The sequence below is a fragment of the Procambarus clarkii genome, chromosome 62, assembly GCF_040958095.1.
Source record: "Procambarus clarkii isolate CNS0578487 chromosome 62, FALCON_Pclarkii_2.0, whole genome shotgun sequence".
NCBI classification, from domain to species: domain Eukaryota; kingdom Metazoa; phylum Arthropoda; class Malacostraca; order Decapoda; family Cambaridae; genus Procambarus; species Procambarus clarkii.
Genome location: NC_091211.1, coordinates 5,037,903 through 5,052,776, shown reverse-complemented (window position 1 = coordinate 5,052,776; position 14,874 = coordinate 5,037,903). Strand labels below are relative to the sequence as shown.

Here is a 14,874-nt window from a genome sequence, read left to right as displayed (position 1 = left end):
AAGTTATGTTTAGTAGTGGGTTAACAGTTCACGTGGTGTAGTTGGTAAGACCCTCGCCTGGCGTTTCGCGAGCGCTATGTCCTGGGTTGGTATCCTTGGCCAGGGAAGATTTACTGGGGGGCAATCCTTAACTGTAGCCTCTGTTCACCCAACAGTAAAAAGGGTACCTGGTTGTTAAACGATTCAGTGAGGTCGTATTCTGGGGAACATAGGATTAAGGACATGCCCAAAACACTATGCGTGCTAGTGGTTGTACAAGAATATAAGAACTCTTGTATATATAATTAAATATATTAACAAAACTAGGCTTACGGGTCGGACGAATTCGTCCGAACGCGGGGCCGCCTGTACACGGGCGGGGCTTCGCCAGTCATACAAGGGACGTGAGGCAGAGAGCACCTAGTTTGTATTGTCTGTGAGAGCAACAACTCACTCATTTAAGTTAAGTAATGTATTATTCAGTTGTAACTAAGATAGTTAAGAAGGTACGATCGAGTATGGTACAATGGAATGTTAGTTAGCCATTTAATTTGTGATTATTTGTGTTTACCTAACTCTGGCCCTAATTCCTGGACAGGTCACGTTTTTGTTTCATGAGTCTGTATGATTGAGGATTAACTGTATGTCGTGTTTAATACATTACTTTAAAATGTCGAGTTACGCTTTAAATTGTCCTTCTCAGCCGTTTTCTGGTCCACGGAGAGTGTGAGTGGGGGGGGGGAATCTTCAGCCGGACAACTCAACTATTCTTGAGCCTATGTAAACGACACGTAACATACATGTATCATTATGTGTGCATGTATAATGTGTACAAGTGTCATTATGTGTGTACATGTATAATTATGTTTACATGTATCATTATGTGTACTTGTATCATTATGTGTACTTGTATCATTATGTGTACATGTATCATTATGTGTACAAGAAATATTATGTGTACATGTAATATTATATACTCACCTAATTGTGTCTGCAGGATCGAGCATTAACTCTTGGATCCCGGCTCATGTGTACATGTATCATTATGTTTACATGTATCATTATGTATATATATGTATCATTATGTGTATATGTATCATTATGTGCACAGGTAGCATCATGTGTTCATGTATCATTATATGTACATGTTTTATTATGTTTACATATATCATTATGTGAACATATGTCATTATTTGTTCATGTATCATTATGTGTATATGTATCATTATTTGCACATGTATCATTATATGTACATGTATCATTATTTGTGCATGTATCATTATTTGTGCATGTATCATTATGTGCACATGAATCATTACATGCACATTTATCATTATGTGTGTATATGTATAAATTATGTGCACATGTATCATTATGTGTACTTGTATCATTATGTATGCATGCATTATTATATATATCTCTAACTGCCAAAACACATTTAATTTAAAAAAACATCTGGTTACATAGCATTTAACAGGTCACTTAATTTTCTTAAAGCATAATTCTAAGTATTTTTAACGCAGTTTTATACTCTAAATTAGCTGGTAACCTTGATTTTAGGATGACGAAAACAGTGGATATTACGTAACATACATTTTAACATTAGAAGTTGTTTAGTGTGTTAAATAAAATAGATTATGAGTTTTCCCTAACTCTTGCGTGACTGTAATCTGTAACTTGTGAGAGACCTGGAAAGGTACAATAGCAGGTCTGATGCGGGTCCCAGACACTTCAACTTACGAGAAGTTGAGAGCCTTGGCCAGGTAGGATACCAGGTAAGCCATGGGTCCTGAAAATTCTACCATCCTTCCCTGACGGGCTTGAGTTTCCACCTGGGTAACCATGGTCATCAGTGGAGTTGTCTCCGCCGCCAGCTTTAGAGTCGGTCGCTCAGGAAATCTAACAATAAAACAAATTGTTTTAAGCTTGTTGATTGTAACATGTCAGTAAACAGCTTTTTAACCAAATTATAAGTAATCAAGCATCATTGATAACGATTTATATATTACTTTTTTAAATCAGGACCTGCTGTTATGAGCGTAGATTGTTAATTATCTGTGCAATGTATTCAGCTGTAGATTGGCAGATATTATCTGTATATGTATAAATATGTGTACATGTATCATGTACACATATTTATACTTGTAATTTGCACAGCTTTAATGCAATTTGGATACATGTGTTCCTAACAGTTTAACTTATATAGAAGTCTAATGTACATGGACAAAGACATTGATCACCGTGATCACTGGCCACCGAGTGCTGTCGGGTGCTGGGTAGTCTCAGACTACAAACACTTTTGTGCAGTTGGTCGTGGTCCATTGGTTATGGTACTGGACATGCTAGCGTGTTTAGAGCACCTGCCTGCCTGAGGTTCGAAACCCTTAACAAGGAGTTTCTCAAATACATTTGGTTTGGGGACCATTCAAGCTTGTCATACATTTGAGGATTGTGTTTTCCTCATATAGTGAATGGATTTGATGAAAATCATCTGTGATATCTGGCCATTAGGTGCTGTTGTGTGTCGTGTAAATAGTGTCCGACTACCAACACTTTTGTTCAGTGGGTCGTGGACCATTGTTATGGTACTGGACATACTAGTGCGTTTGGAGTGAATGGCTGTCTGAGGTTTTATATATATATATATATATATATATATATATATATATATATATATATATATATATATATATATATATATATTCTAATAAAAAAAATTGACCTCATACATAATGAAATGGGTAGCTTTATCATTTCATAAGAAAAAAATTGAGAAAATATATTAATTCAGGAAAACTTGGCTTATTAGGCAAATCGGGCCTTGCATAGTAGGCTGAGAAGTGCGTTCTGGCTACTAGGTACGACATATATATATATATATATATATATGTATATATATATATATATATATATATATATATATATATATATATATATATATATATATATATATATATATATATATATATATATATATATATATATATTCGTCGAAGACATCATAAGAAGGAAAGTGAAACGCCATGCAACCTCTGAAGAGACAACTAACACAACACCTATACCCCCTATTAGACTATTTTACAGGAACTTCTTTTCCACAGCTCATAAAACGGAGGAAAGGGTCCTGAAAGATATTGTTAATAGAAACGTTATCCCTACAGACAAAAATCAGAGGATACAACTGACGATTTACTATAAAACCAGAAAAACGGCCAGCCTACTCATGAGGAACTCTCCAGACACAAAGCAAAACGCTTTAAAAGAGACCAACGTCGTCTATGCCTTCAAATGCCCTCTTGGGGACTGTAAGCTCCAAAAAACCCAGTATATAGGCAAGACAACAACATCTCTTTCTAGGCGTTTAACGATGCATAAGCAACAGGGCTCCATTAAGGAACATATAATCTCTTCCCACAACCAAACCATCGCCAGAGAAATCCTAGTAAACAACACAGAAATCATCGATAGATACAGCGATAGCAGACGGCTTGACGTTTGCGAGGCACTACACATTAAGAAGTCAACACCAGCAATCAACAGCCAATTAATGCACAACTGTATTCTACCCACCTCAAGACTCCGCTCCAATATAGAAGCATCAAGAAATATGGACCAATAGGCTTTCTACAATCACTTCCATTCAATACCCATTGTTTCGTGTTCTGTCTTGTGTTGATGAATTTAATACCCTATTAATACCACCTCACCCCATCCACCTCACTCAAATGTAGATATAAACAAATCAGAGATGTGTAAGTTCTATTCAGTTGTGTATGTGTAAACTAAAGTCTTTGAAAATGTAATAAGTTTTACGAAACGCGTTCAAGTTTCGCGTCAGACTAGAAATAAAAATGAATTTTGGAGAATTGATTTTTTAATTACCACCAGCAGTGAAAAGAAATGTACGAAAGATTGAGAAAATTCGTGTTAGAATTATTAATCTTACTTTTTCGGTCATATTTAATAATATATGTCTACAGGAAAGACTGCTACCAAAATATACTAATATATAAACGCACGACCCAGCAGCAAGGAATCAAGCCTTCACGATAAAATATCGCCAGGATCTGATTCGTGATCAGATATACAAGGCAGAGAATGAAATCAAAGACAACAAAACGCAACTACTTCATGCTACAAACGAGTGGAGAAATAGCAACATCGACGAAAGTATCCGTACCCGCATTGAACAACACCTCGACATCCTCACAGACCGACATCACCTCAGCACTGAAAAAAGGATTATCAAGAAACTAACAACGTTATATGGAGGACCTATGGCAATTCCACGACCAAGAGATGGCTTCCTGAACCTTGCAGGAATTAACCTCACTGAGGACCAAGTCGCTCTCCTAAATCTGGGCATAAACTGTCATGTTATGTCCAGACCGAGTGAGATGGCCCGGAAAGTGGAGTTGGAAATTCTGTTGGACGACATATTCGACCTCGAGACACAAAAGAAGGTCACTTCCAAAGATACCTTACAAGCAGAACTTATTGCGGAAGGAAGAAAGAATCGAGGCAATTACAGAAGCACCATACTGTCCCCCGAGCTCAAAGCGGCAGCTAAATGCCTTCGTGCAACCCGTTCTCACACAAGACAACACATATATGATTTAATGCTTAAAGTCAATATGTTGAATATGACTTAGTAAATATGTGATATATTCCCAGTTACTTTTTTTTCCAAAACCCAAACTCTTCCTCCCGTACCAATTTACGTTTCACAGTACCCGTCCGTCAACGTAGATAGCAGAATAGTCGTGATTGGTTCAATTATAAGGAAAATTGTAGTTTTCAGATCCCACATGGGTTGTGAAATTTACCTACTATTGTCCATGCTCTTAGAATATTACAGATCAGCTACTTCCTATTGAAGGCTCGTAGTTTTGTTTTGAGAAATATTAGTTGTTCTTAGTAAATTATAATAAGCACTAAAAATTATTACATAGAATAACAGTGCTTCACCAATCAATATTATATACCATAGTTTGTGCTTTACAAATCTTTAAAGGATGTTTTGTAGGAACGCTAACAGAAAACGATGTTACGTTGGAATGTCTATGGGGTAAACTACTGCAAACAGGATATTATTGTGTCTACTATACCAACTATAGCTAGGATGGGTATATTGTCCACTACCACCTGTTAGGTGGGTAAGGGGTCCAATACCACCCACAGGATGGGTATGAGGGTCACATCCACCCACAGGATGAGTATGGGGACCACATCCATCCACAGGAAGGGTATGGGGTCCAATACCACCCACAGGATGAGTATGCATGGCGTCCACTACAACCCACAGGATGGGTATGGGGCTCCAACCACCCAAAGAGATATTTATTTCTGGTGTGGTGATAATGGGTCCTATTACATCTGTCCAGGGAGAGTTTCAGAGCATGGTCTACATTTAAGAACAGGGTTTTGTAAGTGTAGTTGACACAAGAGAATGTGTGGAGGGAGTTAATATTTAGCAAGTTTAGGGATTTAAACAAGGGAGCTGAGTGTTGTCTGAAAGCAGAGTTAATTATTATTCTGATAGCAGATTTTTGCTGTGTGATGATGGGCTTAAGATGGTTTGCAGTGGTAGACCCCCATGCACAGATACCATAATTAAGATAGGGGTAGATTAGTGCATAATATAGTGAGAGGAGAGCAGAGTTAGGAACATAATATCTGATTTTGGAGAGTATACCAACTGTCTTAGAGACTTTCTTAGTTATGTGTTGAATGTGGGTGCTGTAGTTGAGTCTCTTGTCTAGGAATAGGCCAAGAAACTTGCCATCATTTTTATTACTGATGTTAATGTTGTCTATCTGTAGCTGAATTGCATTTGATGATTTGCTTTCTCTCAGAACAATGTTTATTTCACGTGAATTCGTTAATAAACATATATGTTTTATATGTCTCAAGAAAGGCAGACATATAAGCTTCACTTTAAACACTTTACCATAGACATATTTAAAGTTCTAATGAAGATACATGTATTTTAAAAATTACGGAGCTCCCACCCCGTACAGACTGAACGACAGAGCAACTCTCTCTCAGATCAATGTTTATTTCACTTAAATTCGTTAATAAACACAAGTGTTTTATATGTCTTAAGCAAGATAGAAATAAGAGCTTCATTTTAAATACATTACAATAGACATATTTATAGCTTAAGTGAAGATACATATGTTTTTATAGTAGCGCTCAGTAGCTTGTCGGGCATGGAGTGCAGACGCCTACGCACTTGCCGATATATTGTATAATTAACAAAGATACGCTAATAAAGCCTAAAATCTTATATGCCTCCAGAAAGACCGAGATATGAACATTATTATGATTGCAACAAATGAAATATATCATGTTCGAGAGCAAAGATATATCAATTTTAAATTAAGTTTCGACTCTTGCTTGGGCGAGAGAGATGGGGCGACTCTCGCCCCATCTATTGGAGATTCTGTCCACTAAAGACCCAAAGCTACTCAAACCCTCCTAGCATTATTTAGGTAATGAAGTAATATGGTATATATACTCACTATAATGTGGGTGTTGAATGCAGAACATGAGAAAACATATATTTACTCCAAACTAATATAATTTCATCATGAAATAAGTAAATAAGTAGCATCAAAGGAAGTCGACGGTCCAAGCGTCAATGTTGTGGAGCGACTTATCCAAGATATATCGTTGTTTGGAAAGTGTTTGTTGGCATATCCAGTTGTCGCACTTCTCTGCACAAATTATCACAAATTTAAATTATAATGTTGACAAGTAGAATACATATTTTTAATAAAATCTAACATAACTAGCTAGAAAACATTTAACATTTATTAAAAATATATATGTTTGGAAGTTAAATCGACTTCATAGGACAATAGTTTTGTTATATTACAAAAAAATAAAAAATAAATATATACTCGTTATTCGTTGACATGCGTTCGTTACCTAAACTACAATGTACTGTACTTATGTAAAATCTCCCATGTCTCTTCGCTCATCTCACCAAACCCTACAGGCTCTGTGATATATTGTTTAATTAATTGAGATTCACAAATAAAGCTTATAATTGTATATGTTATCAAAAAGGCAGAGCTTAGTTTAGTTCATTTATTATGCACCCCATACCCATCCTATGGGCGATAGTGGAGTGTTACAGAGGCACATAATGGGCTCAGGGACTGAGCCCCACAATTCATATAGCCAAGCAAGTTATAATCTTGATAAGCTAGTTACAAAAGTCAATGCACATTGTCACATCAACAATGGGCTCGAGACCGACCACAAGTACAGTTTATAATTTAAGCAACTGACATATATGGAGGGCTAGTGTCACAATTGATATGTTTATCCTACACATAACCTCCTCTCCCCCTTCAAATGGGCAGCGGTGGATAGGTTACAATCAAGTCGTTTTTTGCGTTTTATTCAGAGATTAGATCTTATTGGGTGAGGAAAGATATTCATATTTTAAAGAAGGCTTCTTGGCTGATGCTCTCCATTGATGGAAAATATACAACCTTTTGAAAATCAATGTTAGTTTGATCTAGATATTGTAATTAACGAAAGTATTTATGTCATCAGAAAGGTAGAAATATAGGCTACATTTAAAATCCTTTGTCATAAATATAACTGAAGTGAAAACGAAGATATATGCATTTTGATAGTTACTTGATGGCTAGCTCTGAGAGTGTGAAGCCCTGCACACCAGCCAATAAATTGTATAATTAGTTTCCATATATTTTAATTAATCTTAAAAATCTATATGTCAGAAGAAAGGAAGATGTAGCCGTTAATGTGACAACATTTAAAAATATATATCTCTTAAGTTAAATAAATAATACCACCTTATCGTCTGTGTCTGGACACATGAAAACTACCTAGGTATCAGTATCCAGACAGGCGGGGATCACAGGCTGCACAATACTGATAAATTATGTAATGCACTACTTGTGGTCGATCTCGAACCCATTTATGATGTGACGACATATAGTGAATTTTGTAACTAGCTCATCAAGATTGTAACTTGCTTAGCTAAATGAATTGTGGGGTTCGGTCCATTCATTTTCTTTCTTTATTATGCACCCCATAATACCCATTCCGTGGGCGGTGATGTAAAGGATTACAGAGGCACATAATCGGTTCAGGAACTGAACTCTCTAGTTCGTTTAGCTAAGCAAATAACAATCTTTTGACGCTAGTTACAAAATTATTAATGTACACATACATGTACATATACATACGTATACATATATACATACACATACATATTTAATGAACCAAACAAATACACACATCAGTAATCTTTTGTCACAAGTAATTCAACAAAAGGCTCACAACAGTCACTATAAAAGGCACTTTACGTCTATGAGGAGTCGCAGTTACTAGTCTTGCTCCACACCCACCCAACTGGGCGGCAGCTTTACAGTCATTTGCTGCATACTTACCCAACTGGGCGGCAGCTTTACAGTCATGTGCTGCACACATACCCGACTGGGCGGCAGCTTTACAGTCATGTGCTGCACACATACCCAACTGGGTGGCAGCTTTACAGTTACCTGGTGTTATTCTTCACCTATATCTTTTTCTGGTTAATCCCTATTTACATTATGCAGTTCAGGTTTCGTCGCCATACTATAGTTTTTAGTTTAGTTAATTTATCACATAATGGGTTCAGGGACTGAACACACAATTTATTTATCTAAGCAAGTTACAATCTTGAGGAGCTAGCCACAAAATTCATAACACATCGTCACATCAACAACATGGGTTCCAGATCGACCACAAGTACAGTTTCTAAATTAAGAAAATGCCATAAGTGGAGAGCTAGTGTCACAATTGATATGTTTGTCCTGCACATTTCCATAGTAGTTTGCTTGGGTTCTTTTAATTATCTTAGATATCATTGAAGAGAACCTCCTAGATACTATACTGTATATATGCTGGTAAGAAGTATAATTATCCTGAGAAATCGTGTAAATTATGTTGTACGAGTGCTTCCAGTTAAGTAACATAGTTCATTTGTGTGCGCGTGCTTGAAGAGGAAATGTTATCCCCCCCCCCTCCCCATTGTAAATATTTGTGGGTTTCAGACCATACGGCCGCGGCTTACCCTCTCCGCGGTCGAGGGTAAGAACACCGGATGTATACCCAGTATTACAAGTAAACATTAGCAATAACAATTATGGAAAGTTCCTTCACCTATACATAGAGAAGAGACTGAACTTCAGCACCCACATACAACACACAAGGGGATGCTCTGAGAGAGAGAGAGAGAGAGAGAGAGTGAGAGTAAAAATGTCCACTGAGGTCTGATTAAGTCCTTTTGGGGACCTTAATCATTAGGACGTCCAATGATTAACGCAAAGTGAAGTGTATTCAGATGGTATATTGACAACATTCAGCATATCTCATAATGACCTAGTAGTACTTGGTGCACAAATACCTTTTCCAAAGGAATCACAAAACATAATTAAACACAACTGTACCGTACAGTGTTATATATTTATTTCAGTTTGAACAATTTTTAACATTAAAGGATAAATCCTTTAATTGGTTGAAATTGGTTTTAATATTCGAAATCTAATTTGTTGATGTTAAATAATATAAGGTTCAAATTTATTAAGATACATACTTTAAAAACTATTTCTATTTGAAATTTAAATAACATAAAAAGAGTACAGAATATAACAAATACCGACTATATAAAAGACCCAACACTTGCAGCACTTAATTATGCTATTGTAACACATTGAAAGTAATAACATTATTTGATTCAGCAAAGCATTTGGTAAAAGTTATAATAATAATAATAATAATAATAATAATGTATTAATTATTTTAAATTATAATTCACAACTTGCTAGCGCACAAGAAACAAATCCACGAATCATCATTACATTCTGTAACACTTACACATGATCCATGGTGCCAAATATTGTAACGGTCACAGCATACCATCAGCTTCAAATCATTTGGCTTTCTGCAAATGCAGTACACTTCCATCGAGCATGACCAGATGATTCGTTTTCTTCTCAGTGTCTGAGCTGCAGGGAATGAGATGAGATACTTTCCTTTGAAGTTCTCTTGAAGATGTTGTCTCATATTCTGCACATCATACGAGGTTCACCGGATCTACACCACTTGCAAGTGATGCAGTAAACGCCGCAGCATATACCCCACTCATACTTGAGTCCCTGTGTCTGCTGACATTCATTACATTGCATATCAGCTTATCATCCAAGACATTTTCAAGAGGAAACTAGATTTATTCCTCCAAGGAGTGCCGGACCAACCGGGCTGTGGTGGGTACGTGGGCCTGCGGGCCGCTCCAAGCAACAGCCTGGTGGACCAAACTCTCACAAGTCAAGCCTGGCCTCGGGCCGAGCTTGGGGAGTAGAAGAACTCCCAGAACCCCATCAACCAGGTATCAACCAGGTATCCTGGCAATTAGCAAGAGCATACAAGATAACTTCAGAGGATTTGGATGGTAATTTATGCCTGGTGTCGTATATGTTAATTTGTCCCGTTACTCCAATGTTGGAAACGTTGATGGTTGGTGACCCAGTGACAACCATCAACTTGGATAATTTGAATAAATTCACCAATTGTAACTGGCCAGGAGAGGTCCCGCTACAACGCTGGGTCATGAAGGCCTTCTACGCTTGGCACAGTTTGTTTGATGAGGTCACATGCAGATTTTATATGAAGGTCAGAGAGCTGTACATTTGTTCCAATGTTCATTATCTCGTCATCTGTTAAATAATTTAACATTGTCGAATGTGAAGCACTGTTATCACTCTCCTTATTGTTGCATTGGTGTGAGGAGTGGCAGTGATTGGTGTAGTTTATTTTTTCTTTAAATAGGGACATATATTTGTACTGCAGATACCAGTACAGTTGCACCGTTTCTTTATATATTTTATACTTGGGTTAGCAAGGCGAGACGCTTCTCTTAACGTGATACTGTTGGTATCAAATAGAAATAGTTTTTAAAGTATGTATCTTAATAAATTTGAACCTTATATTATTTAACATCAACAAATTAGATTTCGAAAGTTAAAACCAATTTCAACCAATTAAAGGATTTATCCTTTAATGTTAAAAATTGTTCAAACTGAAATAAATATATAACACTGTACGGTACAGTTGTGTTTGCCTGCCACAGCCTGCCACAGCCTTGAGAGCACGGAACCTCTCTCTACGTTGGCGACCCAGTCTGGCTAAAACATTGCGGTACAGTAGAACCTCAAGACCAAGGTATTTGTATCTGGTAACATAGTCGAGCAGAGAGCCATCATGTAACTGCATTTTGCGAACGGCCCCACCCCGTCTGGGTGGGTGTCGGTTCAGGATCTTTGTTTTCTCTACTGAGATGACTAATCATAGTTCCTGACATGTGTACAATACAGAGTTCAGAACATTTTGGGTGTTGGTATACCCATTGGTGTGGATCAGTATATCATCCACATAGCTAATGATGTGTTCGCTGGACCTTCTAGTTACTAAGTTTAAAAGTGCATTGATTAACACATTGAACAGAGTACGACTGAGGACACCTCCCTGTGGAGTGCCAAGTTCAAAATCTCTTGTTACACGCCTATGCCCTTGGAACAGTACAGATGACTTCCTGTTGGATAGATAGCCTCTTATCCACCGTAGAAGCCATCCTCCTACATTCATTTTAGCAAATTCTCTCAGAATGACGTGTGGGTTAGCAATGTCAAAGGCTGACTTAAGATCTAGGAAAGTGGTATATGACCTATCAGTATGCAGGGTGAGGAATGTGGTAATACAGTGATGTACACTTTTTCCATGCGTAAAGCCATATATCTGGGGAGACAACATATTATTAATTTTGTAAAGGAGACGGTTGAGAACATCCTCTCAAGACACTTATAGAGACAACTAGTGAGGGAGATTGGGCGAAAAGCACTCGGCTGGTGAGGTTTAGGAATGGGAATAATAACACTGTTGGTCCATGACTTAGGAAGCTCCCCAGTAACATAGCTCATATTATACAATTGAAGCAAGGGATTCCCTGGAACTAACAGAAGCATATGCAGTATGCCGTAAGTAACTCCATCCTCCCCGGGTGATGTAGCTTTGCCTTTAAGTACAGCAGAATCTAGTTCGTATTCAGTAAAAAACATGTCACAGTCATCCTCTTGATGACGCATGAAGTCAAGGAGTCTTGCCCTATCAGTATATCTATTATTTAATTCATTCTGTGAGGGTAGAGGAAGACTGTCAAGGCTGGAAGTCGTGGCCCAAGCATCAACAAGCTCATTTGTTCTGTGTAGAGGATTAGGGTACGAGATCTCTGCAGCATTTTTCCCTTTGATCTTGTTGATATCCTTCCATGCTCGACTTAGTGGCGTGTGAGAATTGAGACCACGGACAAAAGTTTACCAGTCTGTCTGCCTCAGCTCCACCATACGTTCCCTGGCCTTAGCCAGAGCCGCTTGAAAGAGCCGAAGCATTTCAGCAGTGCGGGTCCTTCTATAAGCTGGTCCAATTATTCTGGCAGTGCGTTTTAGTGCATGCAATTTAGAATCATTATAATAAGCATAAGTGCTATGACCAGTGTAATTTGGGTTACGTGGCCTGGACGATGGATCAAGTGTTTCTATAAACTGGTCGATAGTATCTGTGAGCTCATTGTTAAAATCTTCAACTGATGAAAGCTCAGATGAACTGCACCAATCTGACACATGGGCAACAAAATTGTCTCGTTGATCGATGGGCACAGCCAGCCTCTTCCGCTTGAACATTCCGCCAGGGAGGATAGAGCTTCCAATGCTTACAGTGGCTAATATGCCCAGATGATCAGACGCCATATCTGGCACTATTGACGAGGCGCACACGGTGTGGGCGACGTTGAAACCGAGACATAGATCAAGAATACCCCCGTAGATATTCGTTGGTTCAAGGTCACCCACAATCTGTGCATCATCGTGACTACCTAATAGTGACACCAGTTGGTTGCCGTTACGATTACTGAACTGCGAATTACCAATATTCCTATGTCTAGCGTTATAATCACCTATAGTGATGGTAGGCACAGTCTGAATGCAGATAGGAAGGTCAGCATAATTAAAGTTACAAGGAGTTGATTATTTAGTACATAGTTGTTTTTCTTTTTAATTGGATGATAGAGGAGGAGTCTTTAACGTGATTGGGAATACATACACACATACATACATACATACATACATACATACATACATACATACATACATACATACATACATACATACATACATACATACATACATACATACATACATACATTCATACATACATACATACATACATACATACATACATACATACATACATACATACATACATACATACATACATACATACATACATGCGTACATACATACATACATACATACATACATGCGTACATACATTCATACATACATACATACATACATACATACATACATACATACATACACGTCCAGTCAGCATATAGCTATTTCGGGACAAAATCCAATACAGTTTATATTGGTGAGACGCCACTGTGATGAGTTTAATTATCACAGGAACTGTAGGTTAATGTGTGACATAGGTGAGGTTAGATGAGGCATCTACAAGCATCAGCTGGAGGCTGATGGAGTGTTGTGGAGGCTGCTGGTACTATACCCAGATGTTGGAGGGGGGATTTGACTCTCCCACCCTCCCTCGCCCCCCCCCACATTGACCGCACCCTCCCTCGCCCCCCCCCCACATTGACCGCAGAACGTGTAAGGTTACTTTCCACTCTCGCTTACCAAGGGTATACCCCCCCCCCTCCCAACACACACACATGCATCAGATTCTTAACTTACACTATTTATGATTTACCAATTTATGTTACAACACTGACTCTCAATTTCACAATATTGTATAAACTTTGATGAATCGCACGTCTATGGGTCATCCAATAATGTTAGCAGACTTCTAGATGTTACCACTGCTAGGTTTAGGCTCGGCTACAAGTACCTCTGGGAATTTGTAACATCTGATGATGTAGATTTGACTAAATGTATACTCTGTCAGCAGAACTATTCGCATACTTTGCGTCATTATATAATGGAATGCGAAAAAATCGCGGAATTTAAAGATAACAACATCAATAGTGTCCATGAAATGTGTATAAGTACTTCATTCATAATGATGTGCTGCTCGAAATCTTAGCGAAGTATCCAAAATTTGCTTACTGTAGGTAATGCATGCACATGACTGTAAAGCTGCCGCCCAGTTGGGTGGGTGTGGAGCACATGACTGTAAAGCTGCCGCCTAGTTGGGTAAGTATGCAGCAAATGACTGTAAAGCTGCCGCCTAGTTGGGTGGGTGTGGAGCACATGACTGTAAAGCTGCCACCCAGTTGGGTATGTGTGCAGCACATGACTGTAAAGCTGCCGCCCAGTCGGGTATGTGTGCAGCACATGACTGTAAAGCTGCCGCCCAGTTGGGTAAGTATGCAGCAAATGACTGTAAAGCTGCCGCCCAGTTGGGTGGGTGTGGAGCAAGACTAGTAACTGCGACTCCTCATAGACGTAAAGTGCCTTTTATAGTGACTGTTGTGAGCCTTTTGTTGAATTACTTGTGACAAAAGATTACTGATGTGTGTATTTGTTTGGTTGATTAAATATGTATGTGTATGTATATATGTATACGTATGTATATGTACATGTATGTGTACATTAATAATTTTGTAACTAGCGTCAAAAGATTGTTATTTGCTTAGCTAAACGAACTAGAGAGTTCAGTTCCTGAACCGATTATGTGCTTCTGTAATCCTTTACATCACCGCCCACGGAATGGGTATTATGGGGTGCATAATAAAGAAAGAAAATGAATGGACCGAACCCCACAATTCATTTAGCTAAGCAAGTTACAATCTTGATGAGCTAG

At 38.2% G+C, this 14,874-nt stretch overlaps 1 long non-coding RNA gene across 1 annotated transcript in view; it reads right to left on the bottom strand.

The window, feature by feature from the left end:
• LOC123766631 (uncharacterized) overlaps window positions 1-14,874 on the bottom strand; it is a 36,886-nt gene that overhangs the window by 11,320 nt on the left and 10,692 nt on the right. Inside the window, exon 2 of the long non-coding RNA XR_011223483.1 lies at window positions 1,720-1,878. This is a non-coding gene — a long non-coding RNA (uncharacterized lncRNA). The remainder of the gene's footprint in view (window positions 1-1,719; window positions 1,879-14,874) is intronic.